This window comes from Callithrix jacchus, chromosome 4 (assembly GCF_049354715.1).
Source record: "Callithrix jacchus isolate 240 chromosome 4, calJac240_pri, whole genome shotgun sequence".
In the NCBI taxonomy this organism is placed as follows: Eukaryota; Metazoa; Chordata; class Mammalia; order Primates; family Cebidae; genus Callithrix; species Callithrix jacchus.
The window spans coordinates 34,577,158-34,600,834 of record NC_133505.1 but is presented as its reverse complement, the minus strand read 5'-3'; the positions used below and the strand labels follow the sequence as shown (position 1 = coordinate 34,600,834).

Genomic DNA, 23,677 nt, shown 5'->3' with positions numbered 1-23,677 from the left:
CTATACTGTTTCCATGGTGACTGCACCACTGTTCACTCTCACCAGCAGTGCACAAGTATTCCAATTTCTTCATATCTTCACCAACACTTGGCCTAGAGAAGTTCAGCATATTTTATGTTCTTATTGGAATTCCTTATTTTTATGTCCTTATTTTATATCTGCTTTGGAGAATTGTCTATTTATGTCTTTTACTCATTTTTGAATGAGATTGGTTTGCTATTGTTGAATTGTAGTTCTTTACATATTCTGGATATTAATTCTTGATCAGATATGTGATTGTCAAATATTTCCTCCTATTCTGTGCATTTTCTTTTGGCTCTGTTAAAAGTGTTCTTTCACGCCAAAAAGTTTTTAAATTTTGATGCAGTCTAATTTGTCATTTTTCTTACATTACTTTTGCTTTTGGTTACCTGCCAAGAAACCACTACCAATTCTAATGTCCATAAGATTTTCATCAGTATTTTCTTAGTTTGTTTGTTTGTTTGTTTTTGTTTTTTTACAGAGTCTCACTCTTGTCACCCCAGCTGGCATAATCTTGGCTCAATGCAATCTCCACCTCCTGGGTTCTATCACTTCTTCTGCCCCAGCCTCCTGAGTAACGGGGATTACAGGCGCCTGCCACCATGCCAGGCTAATTTTTTTGTCTTCTTAGTAGAGATGAGGTTTTACCATGTTGGCTAGGATGGTGTCAAACTTCTGACCTCTGGTGATCAGCCCAAGACCCACAAATTGCTGGGATTACAGGCATGAGCCACTGAGCCCAGCCTTTCTTAAGGGGTTTACAGGTTCAACTCTAAAGGTTAGTTCTTTGAGTCATGCTGATTTAATTTTTGAAAAGGGTATAATGGGAGGGTATGAATTTTGTCCAGCATCATTCTTTTGTACGTGGATATCCAGGTTTCCAGCACCATTTGAGATGCACCATGTGTTGGAGGGGGGCTGATTCATTTGTAAGATGCAGTGAGCCCTGACACATGGGAGGAACACCATGCATTTATTTACCTGTCTTTACTCCATAGTTGTTTTGAGAAGGCTTTCATTTACAAACCCAACAGAAATTAATATATGTGACATCTCATAAAATCAAAATGGAGTATAATTATAAATTTCAAAATGTTAAGACTGGGGCAAGACTGGAACAGACAAGCTGAAACACAGGCTGAAATGGAGGGTTTATGTTTACCTTGCTACAAATTCTGTTGGCCCACAATCTCTTATACTTGTAGCGTAGAAGCCAGAGTGGGGTGAGAGCTCACATAATCACTACCTGGTTTTCTGCTTCAGAAACAATTTCAAATTCTCTGCTTAGATTAAGAAAATTAACTTAAAGATGTCGAATATGAAGTTGGCATCTACAAAGTCAAAGATTGAGTAGTGTCAACATCAGGAATCCAAGGAGATTCTATCTTTTTACACAGAAATGGCCTCACTCTGCACTGCAGAAGGGAGCAGGTCCCTTCAGGGGAACTTCATGATAGAGAAAAACTCTATATGATGTAGGGGTTTTCCACTGCAGCCCCAAATTGAATTGTCCTTCTCTCTAACTACAGGTCTCACAAGGTTTTATAGCTTCAGTGATTTCAATGGGGCCAAGATATTGGTTTTTCTGATGTTATTTGTTTTGAGCTGCTGCCTAGGGCTTAGAAAAATGACTTGGATATTTTGCCAAAGTGGTATTTTTTTACGGAATTTGAAATCCATGAACACTCTACTTTCCTGCTGTATCCCAGAGCAGGTTGAGTACCTCGCACTTCTTGTCAGAACTTCACTAGCAGTGGTAGAAGATTTGGAGTTAGGGCCTCCCTCAATCTCTACACTTTCTTTAATTCAGTGGATCACAAGCTGTTGGGGGAGAAGTTGTGTCTTGGGCCCCAACTGACTTGATGAATATTAATAGCCAATATCTTGTAAGGAAGTCATGTGTGCACGTAACACCACTTCTGCGTGCAGTGTCATGGGAGAGTGGGTTCCTGGGCCCCAGGTTAAGAGCCTAAGCACTACAGGCATAGAGTTAGAGCTCTCAAAGGGGAGGGATGGCTGGGATGGAACCTAGTCTTGTCCTTTAGTCCTGGGGCCTTTTCACTCCTCACATGGTGGGTGGTGGGTGTCTGACAGGTGACGATGTTGATGGAGTCGAGGGAGGACACTGGTCGGGGCTGGGAAAAGCAAGATCGGAGAGATAATTAAGGTGGACATTATTTTCTTGTGAGCGTAAGTCATGGCTTGAAATCTGGAGAGCCTGAAGGAGTATCCCCTACCCAAACCTGTTTTTTCCTTTTCCCGCAAGCCTTGTTTAGCCACAGGCCCAGTGCCAACACCAGGGGGCGCTCAAAATCAGTGAAGGCACCGCAGAGCTGAGATTGTTTGTGGTCCACTCCTGGGTGCCTGACTTAACCAGGGGAGCCAAGACTCTTCAGCCAGGTGGCCTGGATTTAACCTGAAGCTCTGATCCTACTGACACTTTCCCTTCTGGTGCCTCAGTTTCTTCATCTGTAAAATGGTGGGGACATTGCAGCATTTACCTGTGGGGCGAGTTTGTCAACAGCAGCACTATTAACAATTCGGGACAGAGAGTCCCTTGTGGCGAGGGCTGTCCTGTGCACTGTGGGAGGTTTGCCAGGAGCACCTCACTCACCCCCTCCCAGCAATCCCCATTAGACAAAACAAAAATATCCCAGGATTTTGAGGTCTCCTTTGGGTCTGGAAGCTGCACTTAGTCAGACACTTTCCCACCTGACACTTCATCTCATCTATGAGACGGTCTGTGGTCTTTATGCTTTGGTCCACATAAGGCCACTTTAAAAGAAGGATTCTGTCCATCTTTAAACAAGTCAGTTCTCTTCCTTTACCTCTGCATTCAGTTATTCCTTGCACACCGTTGTTTAGTATATCTGGAAATGTATCAGTTCCAATTCTAGCAGCAATTCATGATACCTGCTATGACCTCAGTACAGCTCTGATTCCTTTAGCACAGATAATGTGTTCTCAGTTCTGCCCTGGATGATGTAAATCCATTTATTTGGGTTTACTTGTTTGAGATGTTGTTCCTCATCTGTCAAATGTAAATGCAGACATGGCTTGAACTACTAAGTGGTTTTATTTCTTCATTCCCCTGATATTTGTTGTATTCTTACTACAAGTCAAATACATGGCATGACATTGCTTCCTTGATCACACCACATAAGGTGAGCACTATAGCCAGCTGTGGGGGCACGCATCTGTAGTCCTAGCTACTCGGAGGGCTGAGACAGAAGAATTGCTTGAGCCCAGGAGTTTGAGGTTAGAGTGAGGTATGATATCACCAATGCATTTCAGCCTGGGCAACAGACCCTGTCTGAAAAAAAAGTAGAGACTTGGTGAGCTGTCTACATGGACACTGTGTCTCACAAGATCATGTCTTGTAATTTTTCTGAATGGCATCTCTGTGTGGTTTCCATGAATGTCTGTCTGGTATCTCTTTTCTATGCTTTTACTTTCAGTTTTTCTCTACCTTCTACTGAAATTATGGCTTTTATAAACAGCCTATGGTTATTTATGTATTGACTTATTTTCCCCCTCTGCACTATTTGTCTTGTCATTGGAGTGTGTGAGTCCATCATGTTTAATGTTATTGTTGATCTCATTGAGTTTTAGTCTGTACATTGTCATTTGCTGTCTTCTAATATTATGTCTTTTTGGCTCAACTATTTTTCTTCTGTTGCCCTCTTTAGATGAATAAAAAAGTTTTCATTATTGTAGTCTTGTAAATAAGTGTTCAAGTTACAACTTCTCTTATCATTTACTTAATTATCTGAGAAAGCACAATAATCTGTGACTTACTATAACCGACAGTAGACCATAACTTCCCTGACCTTCACCTACCTGTGCAGACAGCCCAGGGGAGAATCAGTGCTCTGGCTCTGAGACACGGTGGGGTGGAAGCAGGAGAGAAACTGGATGATGAAGCTGTAGCTGCAGAGGCATCCGGGCCCCTCACCTGCACTCCTCGTACATGTCTTCTCCACTGAATGCCTGCGATGGCCTCTCCTCCATATGCTCCTGCGGGAGTCTCCCCATCTCCACTGACAGCAGCTCCACCCTTCTACTCACTCAGTCCAACACTGTGGGTGTCCTTGATTCTTCTTTCTCACCACAGATACAATCCATTAGCAAGTGCTGTGAAGTCCATCTTCAAATTCATCCAGAATCCCATCACTTCCCACCATTTCCCCTGCTCACACCCCAGTCAAGGTAACCAGCATCTCCATCCTGGAATACTGGACTCCTTCCCCAACATTTCCCTACTGCCTCACTTGTCCTCCACCTCTCAATTCTGTTCTCAGCATAGCAGTCAGAGAGCAGCTTTCAAAGTGTAAGTCCCACCATGTCTCACTTTTCAAAACTATCGTCTAACTCCCCATGTGATTCAAAGTAAAGATCAAAACCCTTCCTACACCTTCCGGGCCTATCTCCTCTGGCCACACCTCTGACCTCATTTCAGTTTCTCTCTGTCCAGCCCTTCTCACCTCTTCTTCCTTCCAGGAACACAGACACTTTCCTGCCCTGGTGCATCTGCACTGAAGGTTCCTGCCTGAAAAGAGCTTTCCCATCATCCTTGTGGACAGCTCCTCACATCCCTCAAGTCTTCACTCAAAGGTCACATTTGCAAGGAGGCCCATGCTGACCACCCAGCACAATAGCTACCTCCCTGTCCCCACAGCCCACACTCTAGATCACCTGTCCCACAGCACTTGCCACCTTCTAACTCAAGCATTTTCTGCTCTTACTCTGCTTATACTGTATCAACTGCTTACAGAGGTGTCCAATCTTCTGGCTTCCCTGGACCACATGGGAAGAAGAATTATCTTGAGCCACACATAAAATACACTAATGACAGCTGATGAGTAGAAAAAAAATAGAAAAAAGGGGAATAACATATGTGCTTAATTTTCATGATATCTACCACCACAGATAAGCAAAAATGTCCTCACATTCGACGCTATCCTGAGCCACATGCAGCCTGTGAGCCATGGGTTGGACCAGCTTGCATCCAGAACATATGTACCACAAGGCCAGAAATTTTCTAAAGATGTTTTCTAAATGCGAAAACAGTCATATATTTAGCAGACAACAAATGTCAGTTGAATGAATGATCATTGAAGGGCACCTCCCTACTCTAAAGGCAATATCTTTATTACTGTAGCCTCAGGCCAAATGCTGTTTTGTGGCAGCTACAGAACAACATCATCTCACACTGACATCAGTGCTGCCAGAGCTTTTCTCACCAGGGCTGCCTGTGTGTCCTCCCTCCCTCCTCCCACACCAACCCTCCTGCACGCTGCAGCACATAACCATATTTTTCTCTTCAGGAAAGATAACCTGAGGTTTATGGCTCCGATTTTCAAACCACATAGGAATCTAAATTAGAGTGTGCTTTATAAATCCATGAGTTTGGATTGGCGCCAGTACTAGGATTACTACAACTCAGGGCAGGAAGAAGAACAGGAGAGAGAGCAGAAGGAGTTCCAACAGAAAGTTACCCACGATGAGAAACTACGGGAGCCCTCCTGTCTGCCAGTTTCTGAATCTGCTTTAAGAAGGTTAAGGAAGGGATGGAAAATGCAATTCAGGAAAGAGATCTGGAAGGAGGATGAGAGGAACACGGGTCTGAAAATTTGTCTCCTGTTACCACAAGGACTTCTATGTGTAGAGATCACCATAGGTGACATCCAAGCCTCTGTGATCACAGGTCATGATGGGACAAGGTTCTACTGAAGGGCCAAGGACAACAGACAGCAAAGATGACTCAGCTGAGCAGTGACCACATAAAGCCCACGGTGGCCTGCTCACCCACTGGGCACAGCCCCATCTACTGTCCACCCCTGCAACAAATCAGCACAAGAAATACATGGACTGTGGAAGGTTCTCAGGTCTTCCATTTACTTGGTTGCTCACATTTCAGGAATCTTCTCCTTTAATTAACCTGTCAATCTCTCATGGAAATAAATTGAAGAAGTAAATTATATTCAGATTCTAATTTTAATAGGAAAGTAAGAAGTTAGAGCTCAGTGCACTGTAAAGTTGAGACACAGATGGAGACATCCCAGCCCCACATCTATGGAACAGGAAACGTGATCAGGGAAGGAATGCAGGTCAGCATGCGGAAGGGGTCATGGTGGACACGGGGCTGGGCTGGTCTCCCCATCTCCTCACATTACGCCTATAGGGACACAGACACATTCAGATGTCTTTGCAGTAAGAGAAGTCAGGGTTCTTGAAGTTACAAATGGAAGGTGTGGATAAATCTTGACTCTCAGTCCCACACAAGGCAGCTGTCTCACACTATAAAAAAAAATTCATTAACAAATTTACATCAGTCACACTTTAAACAACCCATCACCAGCTCAATACATCCAAGTCAAAGAAACCCCATAACACAGCTGTGCCCACTGTCCCCCCCGCCCCGCAACAACCTACACACATCAGCCTCCTCCCCCAGGGTCTCACCTTTACAAGCTATGAGAGACACATCAGAGCCCTGGGGACTGTCGCTGCCTGGGGTACAACAAAAACAGGACCTTGTTAGAGCCCACAGGAGATGTCCTAGAGGAGGAATCGTGGACTGGGTGAGCTCCTCCATGGGCTTCCAACCACAATATCCCAACAGTCTCAGGGGTCAGCCTCCTTCACACTTACCTGCAGCCTGAGAGTAGCTCCCTCTTTTACTATCTGTGGGAAGAAAATATCTTGTGCAATCTCAGAGATCAGCTTCCTTCACACTTGCAGCTGGATGGTAGCTCCCACCTTTGCTATCTGTGGAAAGAAAATGTCCTATGAGAGGCCAGAAAGAAGGCAGGGCCATGAGATCCTAGAGGAACCTCCTACTCTTGGACCGTAGAGAAGTTTCCAGAAATGTGACTACAGACCCAGGGCAGGTTCAGGAAACATGAAGAAAGTAGATGTGGGTCCTAGACCTACTGCCCTCCTGAGGTCTGTCCTCAGAAGGGACCTACCTCTGTGACCTGTGACTGCTGGGATTAGGTCCCCATTGCCACAGTCATCAAGGTGATGCATTTGTCCTTCATTGTCACAGGTGTTTTACAAGAGTAAGTGCTGGCACACTGGGCCCACGCTGGGTCGGCCCATGAGTGTGGATGTTGCTTCCCAGTAACCAGGAAGGGCACACTTCTACCTGGGGCTTGGAACCCTCAGTAGGACAAGAAAACTCAGACCCCACCCCTAACCCCTTCCTCACCTGAGCTCTTCTTCCTCCACATCACAGCAGTGACCACAGCTCCAATGACTACAGCTCCAAGGACAGCCAGGGCAGCAATGATGCCCATGATGGGAATGGTGGGCTGGGAAGACGGCTCTGGGAAAAAGAGGTAAAGGTGAGGGTCCCTGACCCCCACGCCCCAGCCCAAACCCTGCTAAAGGTCTCCAGACGGGCTCCTGCTTTCCCTAGGAGACATGACACCTCCTCCTTACCCCATCTCAGGGTGGTGAGCTTGGGCAGCCCCTTGTGCTACACATGGCATGTGTATCTCTGCTCTTCCCTGGAAGGCACCACCACACCCGCCCACTTCTGGAAGGTTCCGTCCCCTGCAGGCCTGGCTTCCACAAGCTGCATGTCCTGGGTCTGGTCGTCCCCATCCCTCTGCCAGGTCAATGTGATCTCCACAGGATAGAAGCCCAGGACCCAGCACCTCAGTGTGGCCTCATGGTCAGAGACAGGGTGGTGGGTCATGTGTGTCTTGGGGGCTCTGAAGGGAGTAGTCAGAAAATTCAGGCACTTTGCATCTCTCATGGGGCACCCCAGGAGCATCCACTTGACCACCCTGACAATGGACAGAACACCTGGGGTGGGGAAGGGAGCACAGAACCCAGACACCAGCCTGGATACAGGCACTTGGAGTAATCTCCTATTTCTTGGAAAGTTCTAGTCTCTAAGTGGGGGAGCAGGGACTTCTAGTCCTGACCTGAGTGGAGGCCAAGGGACTCAGAGGAGCTGGAGTCAGACCCCCAAACACATTGAATGTGAGGCAGAGGACAAGGCCTGAGATATAAAGTCACAGTGTCCAAGGCTGCTGTGGGGGGTCAAAAGTAACCCTGATCAGTATTTCAGGGATTATCTTCCCCTCCTTTCCCTCAGAGACTTTATCCCTTAATTGCATCAGAGAGCAGGGCAGGCCCTCAGAGTCACTCTCTGGTACAGGATCTGGAAACCCAGGAGGATTCCTCTCCCTCAGGACCGGAGGGACGGCGATATTCTAGTGTTGCTCCCATTTCCTCCCCTCGTTGTGTGAGGCCAGCCTGGGAGGTCTACAGGAGATGAGGGAGGTGCCCCATAGCCCCTGTGGCCCCTGGCGCCCGCGCGCTGCAGCGTCTCCTTCCCGTTCTCCAGGTATCTGAGGAGCGACTCCAGGCACCTGCCCTCCAGGTAGGCTCTCATCCTCTCAGCCTCATTAGCCACCTCCCACTTGCGCTGGGTGATCTGAGCCGCCACGTCCGCGGCGGTCCCGGAGCGCAGGTCCTCGTTCAGGGCGATGTAGTCCTTGCCATCAAAGGCGTACTGGTTATACCCACGGAGGAGGCGTCCCGCAGGCCCCAGGTCGCAGCCATACATCCTCTGGTAGGTGTGAGACCCTGGCCCCGCCCCCGCCGTCGGCCCCTCCCACCGAACCCCACCCCAGCCCAACCCGGGGGGTTTTGGCCTAAACTGAAAATGAAACCGGGTAAAGGCGCCTGGGGCTCTCCTGGATTGCCGGTTTGGGCGGGTGCGCAGCCTTGGGGTGGATCTTGGACCTGGAGACTCAGGGCAACCTGGGCCCTCCGTCGGGGATGGGGAGGGGTCACTCACCTGCCTCGCTTGGTTGTAGTAGCCGCGCAGGGTCCGCGGGTTCGATCGCTGAGTCTGTGCGGGGGCCTTGGAGATCTGTGTCTGCAGGTCCCAATACTCCGGCCCCTCCTGCCCAACCCATGGCGCCCGCGGCTCCTCTCTCGGACTCGCGGCGTCACTATCGAACCGTACGAACTGCGTGTCGTCCACGTAGCCCTCGGAGATGGGAGATGAAGCGGGGCTCCCCACGGCCGGGCCGGGACACGGAAGTGTCGAAATACCTCAAGGAGTGGGAGCCTGGGGGCGAGGAGGGGCTGAGACCCGCCCGGCCCTCTTCCCGACTCGGCTCCCCGGGTCCTGTCCTCTCGCCTGGCGAGCGCCCGGCCCCTCTCCTGGCAGAGGCCGTCTATCTCTTGACCCCGCATTCACTCGCCCAGGTCTCGGTTAGGAGCAGGGCCCCCGAGAGAAGCAGGAGGAGGGTTCGGGGCGTCATGGGTGGTTCGGGGCGCTATGGGAGACTCGGGACTTTAGAACCGGGACCGCGGTGAGCTGATTGGCTTCTCCAGGAACCCGGCACCCAATGGGAGTGGAAACTGGGTTCAAGTCGTGAGTATCCAGGAGGAAGGTCCAGACACAAGTGAGGAGAGGAAGAGAAACTGCGGAAATGGGGAATCTCCAACGCTGCTCCTCCCCAGTCAATACACCTCTTTTGGGGCCTGAGACTCTGAGAGCCAGGTCTGGGGCCCTGGGACTTAGCCGTGCCCCCGCTCCTCCTGTGTCAAGCGCTCTGTCTCAGTGTCTCTGAGACAGGAGCCTTGGCCCAGGAGCTGCTGAGAAACCAGAGAGAAAGCCTCAGCATGGGCCCCGTCCCTCTCCCTTCATTTTTCATCCCGGAATCCCTGTGCCTGAACTGGACTCCCTGCCTCCCACTCCTTACCTGTCCCCATGGACTCTTCTAGAAGAAAACTCACCCCAGGGAGCTCGGTGCCAGAGACTGAGCTCGCCCTGGGAATGGTGTAGAGACACGGGTTTTTTGGTTTTTTTTTTTCCTTCAAATGTAGAAAGATTTTACCTGAGAGCATGAAATAGCACAGAGACCAGTTTGCTTTTTGTTTATTAACTACAGTGGGCAGCAGAATCTTGCTAACGCCGAAATGATTAGGAACCTAATCGATAAAAAAATTATGACTTTGGCCCTTTGATATGTAAATGTGTATAAGCATTACAACAAGACTCAGAAATCTCCTAGGTTTCACTTTCCCAGACAATGTATCTGTGACTCCAGCTTGTGGTATTCTAAAATTGCCTTCATTCCACAGCCCTGAGTTTCTGTGTGGGTCCAGGACATCTCAGTACAGAGTAGCTCACTGTGTTACGTATGTTACAACCAGGAGCCAGTACAGACTTCATTCACCTCACAGTCACAAGTGTTCAGTGCAGTCACAATGCCCCTCACCAGTGCTCATGCACTGCCTGTTTTTAGGAAGAGTCCACATCTGAGTAGTGTGCATATTATATAGAAACATTTAGTATTTTTTAAACCTGATTAACATAAGAAACAATTAGTTTTTAGGCAGACTTACATATGGTATTAAAGGCCAACTGCAAAGAACAGCCTGCTAGGATCTGTAATTGTATTTAAAAAATCTGTAAAACAATGTGTTTAAACCTATGAATTCTGCCGTTTTTGAATTCTTTCCACCTGCTCCTTTTCCTTACCTCCTGTTTCTTCAGCCCTTCCCTCCATCCCTCTCATCCCTAAGGCCCTCCTCTCTGACACCACCCTGACACTCCTGAATTGTGACATAGCAGGTAATTATCCCATTACCTGCTATGTGACTGTTCTCTCCACAGTGATCCTGCTACTGTGAGTCAGAGTATGTCGTTTCTCCACCTAAAACACTCCAGTGGCTCCACCTCGGTCTTGTGAAGCTTCTAGAATGTCAAGTACATGAGCATATGAGGGCATACCTGGTTCATCGTAGGGACAAAATTAATTTTTGTTGACTGAATATGAGTGTGTTAAATTGCATCACAGAAAATCATAAAATATAAAACAATAAAAAGTTAAGAAAGATTTTATTTAATTTAAATAGTGTGCATATCAATTCATCAATTCATTCCATGAATCTGTTGAGCCTGTACATGAATTTTATGACTATATAACACATTACCTCAACATTGGCTTTAAACAGCACCCATTTATTGTATTCATTTATTTATTTTTAGAGACAGACTCTCCCTCTTTCAATCAGGGTGAAGTGAAGTCACATGATCATAGCTCACTGCAGCCTTAAACTCCTGGGCTCAAGGGATCTTCCTGCCTTAGTCTTCAGAGTAGGTAGGACTACAGGCAAGTGCCACCACACCCAGCTAATTCAGAAAGAAATGTAGAGACGAGTATCCTACTATATTATCCTGCCTGGTCTGAAATTCCTGGCTGCAAGTGATCCCCCTGTGTAAGCTCCTCAAATATTAGAATTAAAGGTGTGCGCTACTTTGCCTGGCCTAACAACACCCATTGATGTGTTTACAGTCCCTTAGTCAGAAATCTGGGCATGGTGTGGATTGAATCTCTGTTCTGGGCTTCCCAAAGCTGGGTTTTTAGAATCCATTCAGGCTTATGCAGAGGTGGCAAAATGCAGTTTCTGGCAGTTGTAAGACTGAGGTCCCTGTTCCTTGCTGGCTGTCAATGTAGAGATCAGGGAGATCTGTGCTCAATTCCCGGTGCCCACCAGCGTTCTTTCCTACACAGCCCCTTCACTTTCAAAGGCGGTGGAGAAAACCCCTCATGTGGAATCCCTCTCACACATCGAATCTCTATGCTCAGGAAGAACCCAGTTCTTTCAAGGGCTCACCTGATTAGGACAGTCCGAGCAGGATAAACCCAGCCTAAAGTCAGCTAATTGAGGCCCTTAATGATATCTGCTGAATCCCTTCACAGCATCGCCTACATTAGAGTTGGTTGAACAACTGGGGGTAGGTGAGTGACCAGGAGGTGGTTGTTGGGGGCCATCATAGAATCAGCCTAGCAAAGGTTGGATCTTCCTTTTGTGTTTAATTGGGACAAAGTTGGAAATTGAAGTTCAAGTAAAGTGATCGTTGTGAATGGTAACAAAATACATCTTCTTCAGCCATGGAAATTTTCCTTACATTTTAAAACTAAGTTACATGTTTAATATCTTGTAATTAATTTAGGCCAAGTGTGGTGGCTCACACCTGCAATCCTAGCACTGTGGAAGGCAAAGGAAGGCAGATTTGTTGACTCCAGAAGTTCGAGATCAGCCTGGGCAACGTGGTGAAACCTCCATCTCAACAAAAACTTAGAAAATTAGCCAGGCGTGGTAGTTCATGCCTGTCATCACAGCTACTCAGGAGGCTGAGGTCAGAGGATTCCTTGAGCCTAGGAGGTCGACACTGCAGTGCATGTTGTCATGCCACTGCACTCCAGCCTGGGTGGCAGAGTGAGATCCTGTCTCATAAATAATAATGACGGTGATAAATGTAAAGCAAATGCAAATTAACATGTAATAATACATCCTCTCTGATGAAAAAGTGTTAGTTATTTACTATTGCATAAAAAATTATATAAAATTTAGCAGCTCCAAACAACAAATATTCATCATCTCCCACAGTTTCCAATGGTCAGGAATTCAGGAGAGGTTTCCCTGAGTGATTCTGGCTCAGGTCCTCTCACAAGGCTCCAGTCCAGTTGTCAGCCAAGGCCTGCATCATCTGAGTGCTTCACTGGGGCTGGGGATTCACATGAAACATGGCTCAGTCACATGGCTGTTGGAAAAACCAAGTTCCTTGGTGGCTGGCCCCAGAAGGTCTCAGTTCTTTGCCACATGGAGCATCCTGCAGGGCTGCTTGTGGCACAGCAGCTGGCTTCCCCCAGAGCGCATGATCCCAGAGACAGAGAGAAAGAAGGTGGAAGATGCAGTGAGTTTTAGGTTCTACACCCAGAGTTGTCGGGGTCCGGCACGTCTGCCGGGGGACTAGCGACCTGCGGGAGTCCCCGAGACCGCCAACGTAGATGTCTCGTTCAACCTGAGAGAGAGAGTGCGCGGAAGAGAAAGAATATAGAAAAGTAGCGTCTGCGTGAAAATTATGGTCAAAACGCAGCAAATTTATTTTTGTGGGTTACAGCTTTTATACCTTTTTTCTTGTTTACATTTACCTTATCTCAGCAGAAAGAAAGAAAGGGCTAGACAGAAAAGAAATAGAAACTTCATAAAAAATAGTTATCAGGGGCTTGTGATATCCACTCAGAAAGCAGTTTAAGGGGGCTAGTGATAGTACTTTACATTTCAAAGATTTTACATTTCAAAGATACAATGGCGCCCTTAAGGTGGCTGGTTAAACCTGTTTTTCACCAGGAGCTAAAACAAAGGCTTGGCTCCAGGGAAAATATGGGCAGAGGTCTCTGCTCCTCTTAGGCATGTCAATTGCAGCAAGTTTATTGCTTACACAGAGACTGAAAGGGGACATGGAAGCAGACAGCACAATGTCCTCATTAACTGCAGGCCTTTGCTTTGCATTCTGTTGTTGCTTTTAGTGAGTCAGCTCACGGCCCTTTGTCTCACTCGACAGCCCTCGAGTGGGGAAATGCAGACAGGTCCAGCAGCCAAACTGGGGCGAGTCAACTAGCTGTCTCGAGCCCTTGGCGCGAACACCACACAGAGTCACAAACTGTTATGTCAGCATTACTCTAGCAGTTAGAAGTTGTATTATTTGGTTCTTCCACTGCTACAAAGAACTACCTGAGACAGGGTAATTTATAAAGGAAACAGGTTTAATTGACTCACAGTTCTGCATGGCTGAGGAGGCTGCCCTGGGAAACTTAACGATCATGGCAGAAATGGAAGCAAACACATCCTTCACATGGTGGCAGAAAAGGGAAATGCAGAGCGAAGTGGGGAAAAGCCCCTTATACAACCATCAGATCTCATGAGAATTCACTCACTATCACTAGAACAGCAATGGGGGAACTGTCTCCATGATCCAATCACCTCCCATGAGGTCCCTCCCCCAATATAAGGATTATACTTCACATGATAATTCAAGATGAGATTCAGGCGGGAACACAGAGCCAGGCCTATCAAAAGTGTATCGTTAAGTCCAAGCCACACTAAAGAGAGGGAATTAAGCTGCACCTCTGGAAAGGAGCAGTATTAAACAATTTGCATATATGTTGAAAGCAAAATTAAAAGTATTGTTTCAGGACTTTGTAAATCAAAGACTACTTTTATCCAATTATTTTTCTTTAATGCTTTATCTTTTAATTTCATTTTATTATTTTAAGTTCCAGGGTACATGTGTACAATGTGTAGGTTTGTTACACAGGTAAAGATGTGACATTGTGGTTTGCTGCACCTAGGTATTAACCCCGGCATGCATTTTTTTATTTTTCCTAATGCTCCCTGAACCACCACCCTCCCCCAACATGCCCTAGTGTGTGTTGTTTCTCTCCATGTATACATGTGTTCTCATTGCTCAGCTCCCAATTATAAGTAAGAACATGTGGTGTTTGGTTTTCTGTTTCTGTGTTACTTTGCTGAGGATAATGGTTTTCAGCTTCATCCATATTTTTGCAAAAAACTTAATCTGATTTCTTTTTATTGCTGTGCAATATTCCATGATGTATATCAACCTTATTTTCTTTAACTAGTCCATCATTGATGGGGATTTGGGTTGATTCCATGTCTTTGCTATTGTAAATAGTGCTGCAATGAGCATACACATGCATGTATCTTCATAATAGAATGATTTGTATTTCTTTGGGTATATAACCAGTAATGGGATTGCCAGGTCAAGTGGTACTTCTTGTTCTATATCTTTGAGGAACTGTCACACTGTCTTCCACAATTCTGACTTGCATGAGAAGATGGTGTGTCTCATTGTGGTTTTGATTTTCATTTCTCTAATTATCAGTAATGTTGACTTTTTTTTCATGTTTTTTGGTTGTATGTATGTCTTCTTTTGAGAAGTGTCTGTTCATGTCCTTTGCCCACATTTTAATATTTTCCTTTTCTTATAAATTTCCTTAAGTTCCTTGCAGATTCTGGATATTAGACATTTGTCAGAGGGATAGATTTCAAAATTCTTCTCCTATTCTGTAGGTTGTCTGTCTACCTGATGACAGTTTCTTTGATGTGTAGAAGCTCTATAGCTTAATTAGATCCAATTTGTCAATTTTGCTTTTTCTTGAGGCTACTTTTGACAATTTCGTCATAAAATATTTGCCAATGCCTATGTCCTGAATGGTATTGCCTAGATTTTTTCCAGGGTTTTTATAGTTATGGCTATTACATTTAAGTCTCTAATCCATCTTGAGTTAATTTTTGTGTAAGGTGTATGGAAAAATGTCTAGCTTCAATGTTCTGGATGTGGCTAGCAAGTTTTCCCAACATCATCTATTAAGTGGGGAATCCTTTGCCCAATGCTTGTTTTTGTCAGTTTTTTCCAAGATCAAATGATTGTTGGTGTGTGGTTTGATTTCTGAGTTCTCTGTTCTGTTCCAGGGGTCTATGTGCCTGTTTTTGTACCAGTATCATGCTGTTTTGGGTATTGTAGCCTTGTAGTATAGTTTGAAGTCGAGTAGCCTGATGTCTCCAGCTTTGTTCTTTTTGCTTAGGATTGTCCGGTCTATACAAGCTCTTTTTTGGATCCATATAAATTTAAAATAATTTATTCTAATTCTGTGATAAGCTTCAATTTTTAAATTAATATTTAAGTGTTTCAGACATCACAGAGCCTTGGGTCCCAAGGGGAAAGCATTCTGAGACAGAGAAAAGAGATACAACAGTATCTCTGAGTTTTTCTTGCAAATACCTATAATAACAACGTTCTCTTCAATGAGTTAACACAGTTGAGAACATAGAGTAATGTGGTCAGAAAGTTCCAAGAGTTCAGTCACATAACAATAGTGCCTTGAAAATAAGTGTTTGTTTTGTCTAAGATGTCTCAGATTTTGTTGAAGTATGCCTGAAGTACCAATTTTCTTATTGAAATATCATCTTTAAAAAATATGTGTCTACACTTGAAAGCAGGAGAATGCTCTATGGAGTAACCATGGTTTTATTTCATTACTTCTTTAATAAACTTGCTTTCTCTTACAAAAAATTGCCTAATCAGATTGCTTTTCATTTACAAAAATATCAATCTCATACCTCAGTCAAGATATCTCACTTAGCATGATGTCAGTAACTTTGGTTTGATGCAGTAGCCCAAAATGTTTAGCTCCAACTGAGAAGCATTATTTTTTTTTCAAAAACTGCTATTTGGTGAACTTTCTATAATAAATTTAACATCTTTTGTTCTGTTATTGAAGGACAGGAGAGTTACAACACACCTGATGTGGACACCACTATGATTCTAAATAATAGTGATATTATGTGCTTCTAAAGACTTTTTATTTAGCAGTCCTATTTTGTTTACCATTCATGTTTGCTATTCCAACACTGGTTATTCCTTTCTACTTTTTTTCTTGTTTCATTTATTTTGATTAATGATGTGCATTTCCAAATCTGTAAAAGTTTAATTGATTTGTATATGTGGCAAAAGCAGCACATCAAATACTTTGCCAGGTGGAATTGCTTTGCACACCAGATTGAACACTGTATGCCTGAAAATCTAGAGAGATGCCAGTGAGCCAAAGATCAAATGACCTATTTCTAGCCAAGACCATTTTCATGGCATCCACGTGCTCTCTGTCACATGGCTTTTGACAATTGTCTGTGCATTTTCTCAAATGTAAGTAGTTCTTGTTAAGGATCCTTGCAACAAACTTTGGTATTTTTTCTCTTTCACTTTTTCTGAAAAATATGTATATTTTAGTTTGAAAAACTCTATTTAAAGAGTTATAAGCAAGTAACTACCTAGGTGCCTCGCACTGGTGTAAGACACAGAACCTGGAAAGCCATCATGGGCTGCTGCCAAATCACATCCCCCAGAATGCACCTCCATCCTGAGTCTTGTGATTATTATTCCTTTGTATTTCTTTAAAGACTTGTGCAATAAGAATATATATTCCTAAACCAAATATTAGTTTTTTTTTTCTGGTTTTTAAGCTTCCTGTACAGCAAATTTCTACTGCATTTATTTTTCTTTCTTTCTTTCTTTTTTTTTTTTTTTTTGAGACGGAGTTTCACTCTTGTTACCCAGGCTGGAGTGCAATGGCGCAATCTAGGCTCACTGCAACCTCTGCCTCCTGGGTTCAGGCAATTCTCCTGCCTCAGCCTCCTGAGTAGCTGGGATTACAGGCACATGCCACCAAATGATGCCCATTATGTGTAGGAGTTATCTGTGGTGTTAGAGGCTGTCATTTATTCATTTTTACTGCTGAAGATTTACATGTTATGGTTACACCACAGTTTCACTAGTTTCCTATTGATGTATATGTGGCTGATTCCAGTTTTTACAATAAACATTAGTGTGCATGTCTCCTGGGCACATCGGCAAGAAAGTCCCCAGAGTGTTGACTAGGAGTGGGGTGGTTGGATGATGTGTTGTACGGACTTTAACTTTAGTAGATAATGATAATATGATTTCCAAAGTGATTGTGCCAACTTAAATGTTTACAATAAATGTGTAATATTTGATATTCATGATGTGTCCTGAAAACACTGAGTTGAAGGAATTGAGTTAAAAGCCACTGTCTTAGCTGCAGAATTACAGTGGGTATTTTTAGTCAGACTCACTCCAGTATTTTTCCCCACCACTGGCATCACCAGACCAGGGGGACTGAGGGATAGTGGCTACTTGCACCAAGGCCTGGATCTGCTTCAGGGGCCTTTTCTGTGTAAAACACACTTGAAGCTGGCGTCCTCTCATGTCACCTAAAGTGTGGGCCAAAGCAACATGTCTAGATGTGGAATGTGGTGTTGTCAGAACTCCAAGAGATTAAACAGGCAGTGTGCTTCCTCCCTTGCAGTAAGAATGCAAAATGCAACAGTTAGTCTTTTACCTTGAAGGGGACACCCCTGTATTCTGCTAAACAATGGACCCATATATCTTCGCTTCAGTGGCCCCTCCTGAAGCTCTGTAAGGTTTATCTCCACCTTCTAGAGTGCATGCATCTTGCCAAGGACTACAGCCCACCCTCTACCTGCTGCTCATCTTCCAGTCAACATGAAGTTGTCAATGAAATGAGCAGATTTAATATCCTATAGGACATCAGTATGTCTAGTACAGTCTTATGACTACTATATAGGGCAGGAGAGTTACAACAGCCCTGAGGCAAACTATAAATAAATGTGTTGTGGATCCCACCTGAATGTGATTTACTTCATATCCACTTTCTAATTGAAATGAAAAGGAATGCACTAACCACATCCACAGCTGCACGCTGTGTGCCCAAGGCTTTATTTATTTATTTATTTATTTATTGAGATGAAGTTTAGCTCTTGTTACCCAGGCTGGAGTGCAATGGCGCAATCTCGGCTCACCGCAACCTCTGCCTCCTGGGCTCAGGCAATTCTCCTGCCTCAGCCTCCCGAGTAGCTGGGATTACAGGCACGCGCCACCATGCCCAGCTAATTTTTTGTATTTTTAGTAGAGACGGGGTTTCACCATGTTGACCTGGATGGTCTCAATCTCTTGACCTTGTGATCTACCCGTCTCGGCCTCCCAAAGTGCTGGGATTACAGGCGTGAGCCACCGCGCCCGGCCGCCCAAGGCTTTATTAATCTGCTCTACCAGTGATATCTAGATAGCACAAAAGCTGCAGTTATAACTCCTACTTAGCCATAGCTGGAGTAATCTCATTCATTCTTTAGCACTCATCAGGCTTCCTCAGGGACAAGTTGCTGGATTACATAGAGACACAGAGTCCCACCATCACCCCACATCCTTCAGCGCTGTAATGATGATGTGACCCCCACCGTACCTTCAGTATCTTCCACAAGACCCACCCTGGGACACACTATGATTTTTGATTTGGCCAGGATGGGGGTAATGTCAGAGGTTTCCCTTTGTCCTTTGGCACAATGTACGCTTTTACTCCACAGATTAGGGACCCAGTGTGTGGGTGACTCCACTTACCAGTCCATCCATGTCAGTTATGCACTCAGGAAATTGGGAGATAATGAGGGCTGGGTCTATGGATCCAGTGGTCCCACTGTGGACCATACTGTGTTCAGGTTTACTCCCTGGTCTCTGTAAGTCCCACTACTGTGATGGGAGACAAGATAGTGCTGCGGGCATCTGGGCATCAATGTGAGCTCACACCCAGTGTCAGTAATCTCCCCAGTTCTGCCTCTTTCACTTCTCTAGTGTACAGAGTCCTGAGTAAATAACTACGTTCCTTTGCAGAAGGTCTGAGGGAATTGTCCCAGCATGTACTCCCATGGTGTTCCAGGGTCCTTTCTCCTAGGGATATGGACTCCTCCTCTGTCACTGAGATCTGAGTCTGAATCTTGGTTGAGGTTTAGGCATTGAGAATGGGGTCATGACTTTGTATTGGGTCAAACACCCTCAACTTCCTTCTCTTCAATTCTTGCTTTGGTATCATTCATATCAAGCAGGGCTCTTCCTGGCTGTCTGTTCTCACCCAGGACACCACCTTCCATTAACCTTCCCCACATTGCCAGCAGTTCGAGTCCTCTTGGCTGCTCCTCTCAGGTTGACATGCTGCCATGTCACTGCCACCACTTGTTCTCTGTTTCTTCAAGGAAGAATTGTCCCAGGGAGATTAATATGCACCTTTACTCCCATCACCCCCAGCCTGCAGAGGACAACACTCTGACACTTCTTAGTGGTGCAGGTCCCTCTCACCATCCACTCTTATCCAGGCCACCTTTGCCCAGAGACCTGTGGCTATGCCTTCCAGTCACAACAGAACAACCTTTCAGAACACTCTGCAGGAAGCCGAGATCTCTACAAAGAAAGATTCACATGAATGGTGTGTGCACAGAGCTTTCATTCTAGTGCAGGAGGTGTGGAGGGAGACTCACTAATACAACAGAGCTTAAGGCTGATAGTAGTACCACATGCCAGAAGCCAAGGTTACAAAGGATACAAAGTTCCCAGACCTACCAGAGAAATCAAAACCCTGCAGCATGTAGCTAAACAGGGACAAGAACCAAGGTCATTCTGGGCCAGCAAGAAGAGGGAAAGGGAAATTACTGACATGTCTCAGAGATATTGCAAATTTGGTTTCATAACATACCAACAAAACAAGTCACACAAGCTTTTGTGGTTTTGCAGGGCATATAAAAGTTATATTTATACTCTGCTGTAGCCTATTAAGTGTATAATAACATTATGTATAAAATAGATAGTACACACCTTAATTTAAAATTACACTACTGCTAAAAGGTACTGCTAACAGTCATCTGAAGCTTCAGCTTAAACTCATCTTTTTGCTGGGAGAGGGTCTTGCCTCAATGTTGATGACTGTAGACTGATCACATGGGGATTGCCGAAGGCTGATGTGGCAACTTCTTAGGATAAGACAATAATGTTGGTGGCATACATTGCAAAGTGGGAATCAATACTTAAGTAAGGTCAGTATGAGTTTTCAAGTCAGGTGGACCTGAATATGACCTCCAGGCCCTTCCACCAGCTAGCTATAGAGCCCTGGGCATATCTGGCCCACACTGGCTCTGATAGACACTTGCCCAGTGAGTGAGTGCTGAATAAACCCATATTAGTCACTTTCCTCATTTGCAAACTGGTGATGGAATTCCTGCCTTGCCGATTCAGAATAATAAGTGAGAAGAGACACTGTGCCAAGAAAAACAGACACAAGGCCTGTGGAAGGCTGGGCACGAGTGCCCTAAAGCAAGATCTGCCTAAAATGGCAGAACTGATTTTTTAATATCACCATTCTAACTGGTGAAAGCTGGTATTTTATTGTGGTTTTTATTTGCATTTCTCTAATGACCAGTGATGAGCTTTTTTCCCCATATGTTTGTTGGTTGTGTATATGTCTTCTTTTGCGAAGTGTCTCTTCATATCCTTGCCCACCTTTTGATAGGGTTCTTTGTTTTTTTCTTGTAAATTTGTTTGAATTCTTTGTAAATTCTGGATACTAGCCCTTTGTCAGATGGGTAAATTGCAAAAATTTTCTCCCTTCTGTACGTTGCCTGTTCACTCTAATGATAGTTTCTTTTGATGTGCAGAAGCTCTTTAGTACAATTAGAAACACATTCGTCAGTTTTGGATTTTGTTGCCACTGCTTTTGGTGTTTTAGTCATTAAGTTTCTGCCCATGCCTATATCCTGAATGGTATTGCATAGGTTTTCTTCTAGGGTTTTGATGGTTTTAGGCCTCACTTTTAAATCTTTAATCCACCTTGAGTTAATTTTTGTATAAGGTGTAAGTAAGGGGTCCAGGTTCAGCTTTCTGCATATGGCTAGCCAGTTTTACCGACACCATTTATTCAATAGAAAATCTTTTCCCCATTGCTTGTTTTTGTCAGGTTTGTTGAAAATCAGATGATTGTAGATATATGGTATTATTTCTGAGGCCTCTATTCTGTTCCATTTGTTTATATCTCTGTTTTGGTACCAGTACCATGCTGTTTTGATTGTTGTAGCCTTGTAGCATGGTTTAAAATCAGGTAGCAGGATGCCAGCTTTGGGTTTTTTTGTTTGTTTTTGCTTAAGATTGTCTTGGCTATGTGGGCTCTTTTGGTTTCATATGAAATTTAAGGTATTGTTTTTTTTTTCCAATTCCGTGAAGAAAGTCAATGGTAACTTGATGGGAATAACATTGAATCTATAAATTACTTTGGGCAGTATGGCCATTTTCAAAATATTGATTCTTCCTATCCATAAGTATGGAATGTTTTTCCATTTGTTTGTGTCTTCTCTTATTTCCATGAGCAGTGATATATAGTTTTCCTTGAACAGGTCCTTCATATCCCTTGTAAGTTGTACTTCTAGGTATTTAATTCTCTTTGTGGCAATTGTGAACAGGAGTTCACTCATGAATTGGCTCTCTGTTTGTCTGTTACTGGTGTATAGGAATGCTTGTGATTTTGCACATTGATTTTGTATCCTGAGATTTTGCTGAAGTTGCTTATCAGCTTAAGGAGATTTGGGGCTGAGATGAAGTTTTCTTCTAAATATACAATCATGTCGTCTGTGAAAAGAGAAAATTTGACTTTCTCTTTTCCTTACTGAATATAGTTTATTTCTTTTTCTTGCCTGATTGCCCTGGCCAGAACTTCCAATACTATGTTGAATAGGAATGGTGACAGAGGGCATTTTTGTCTTGTGCCAGTTTTCAAAGGTAAAACTTCCAGTCTTTGCCCATTCAGTATGATATTGGCTGTGGATGTGTCATAAATAGCTCTTATTTTGAGATACGTTTCATCAGTACCTAGTTTGTTTAGAATTTTTAGCCTGAAGGGCTGTTGAATTCTGTTGAAGGTCTTCTCTGCATTCATTGAGATAATGAGGTGTTTTTTGTCTTTGGTTCTGTTTATGAGGTAGATTACATTTATTGATTTGCATATTTTGAACTAGGCTTGCATCCCAGGAATAAAGCCAACTTGATCATAATGGATAAGCTTTTTGATATGCTGTTAGATTCAGTTTGCCAGTATTTTATTGAGGATTTTCACATTGATGTTCATCATGGATACTGGCCTGAAACTTTCTTTAGTTGAGTCTCTGCCGGGTTTTGGTATAAGGATGATGTTTGTGGCATAAAATGAGTTAGGGAGGATTCCCTCTTTTTGTGGGATAGTTTCAGAAGGAATGATACCAGCTCCTCTTTGTACCTCTGGTAGAATTCAGCTGTAAATCTGTCTGGTCCAGGAAGTTTTTTTTATTGGCAGCCTATTAATTTCTCCCTCAATTTCAGAGCTTGTTATTGGTCTATTTAGGAATTTTACTTCTTCCTGGTTTAGTCTTGGAGGCTGTATGTTTCCAGGATTTTATTTATTTTTCTAGATATTGTAGTTAATTTGCATAGATTTGTTTATAGTATTCTCTGATGGAAGTTTGTATTTCTGTGGGATGGGTGGTGATATCTTATCATTTTTTTATTGCATCTATTTGATTCTTCTCTTTTCTTCTTTATTAGTCTGGCTGGTGTTCTATCTATTTTGTTAATTTTTTCAAAAAAACAGCTCCTGGATTCTTTGGGTTTTTTTTTGAAGGGGTTTTCATGTTTCTATTTTCTTCAGTTCTGCCCAGATCTTAGTTATTTCTTGTCTTCTACTAGCTTTTGAATTTGTTTGCTATTGCTCCTTTAGTTCTTTTAATTGTGATATTAGGGTGTAAATTTTAGATCTTTCTTCCATTCTCTTGTGGGCACTCAGTGCTATAAATATCCCCCTACACACTGCTTTGAATGTGTCCCAGAAGTTCTGATATATTGTGTCTTCATTCTCATTGATTTCGAATAACATTGTTTTTTAACTTCATTTCATTATTTACCCAGTAGTCTTTCAGGAGGAGGTTGTTCGGTTTCCATGTAGTTGTGAATTTTTGAGTAAGTTTCTTAATCCTGAGTTCTAATTTAATTGCACTGTGGTCTGAGAGACTGTTTGTTATGATTTCCATTATTTTGCATTTGCTGAGAAGTATTTTACTTCCAATTATGTGGTGAATTTTAGAATAAGTGAGATGCGGTGCTAAGAAGAATGTATATTCCGTTGATTTGGGGTGGAGAGTTCTGTAGCTGTCTATTAACTCTGCTCGGTCCAGAGCTGAGTTCAAGTCCCAGATTTCCTTGTTCATTTTCTGTCTTGTTGATCACTCTAATATTGACAGTGGGGTGTTAAATTTTCCCATTATTGTGTGGGAGTCTAATCTCTTTGTAGGTCTCCAAAAACTTGCTTTTTGAAGCTGGGTGCTCCTGTATTGGGTGCATATATATTTAGGATAATTAACTCTTCTTGTT

General features: G+C 43.9%; 1 non-coding gene and 2 pseudogenes across 2 annotated transcripts in view; 2 read left to right on the top strand and 1 right to left on the bottom strand.

Annotated features, from left to right (window-relative positions):
• The window catches only part of LOC103792335 (large ribosomal subunit protein uL4), a 521,713-nt gene that overhangs the window by 204,564 nt on the left and 293,472 nt on the right, over positions 1–23,677 (top strand). The window lies entirely within an intron of this gene.
• LOC128931924 (uncharacterized) lies at positions 3,884–5,989 on the top strand (annotated as a pseudogene).
• LOC144582394 (HLA class I histocompatibility antigen, B alpha chain-like) lies at positions 7,206–10,798 on the bottom strand (annotated as a pseudogene). The gene is made up of 4 exons (XR_013534988.1): positions 10,790–10,798; positions 8,356–9,224; positions 7,468–7,740; positions 7,206–7,351 (listed from the first exon to the last, which is right to left on the bottom strand). The product of XR_013534988.1 is annotated as an HLA class I histocompatibility antigen, B alpha chain-like (transcript).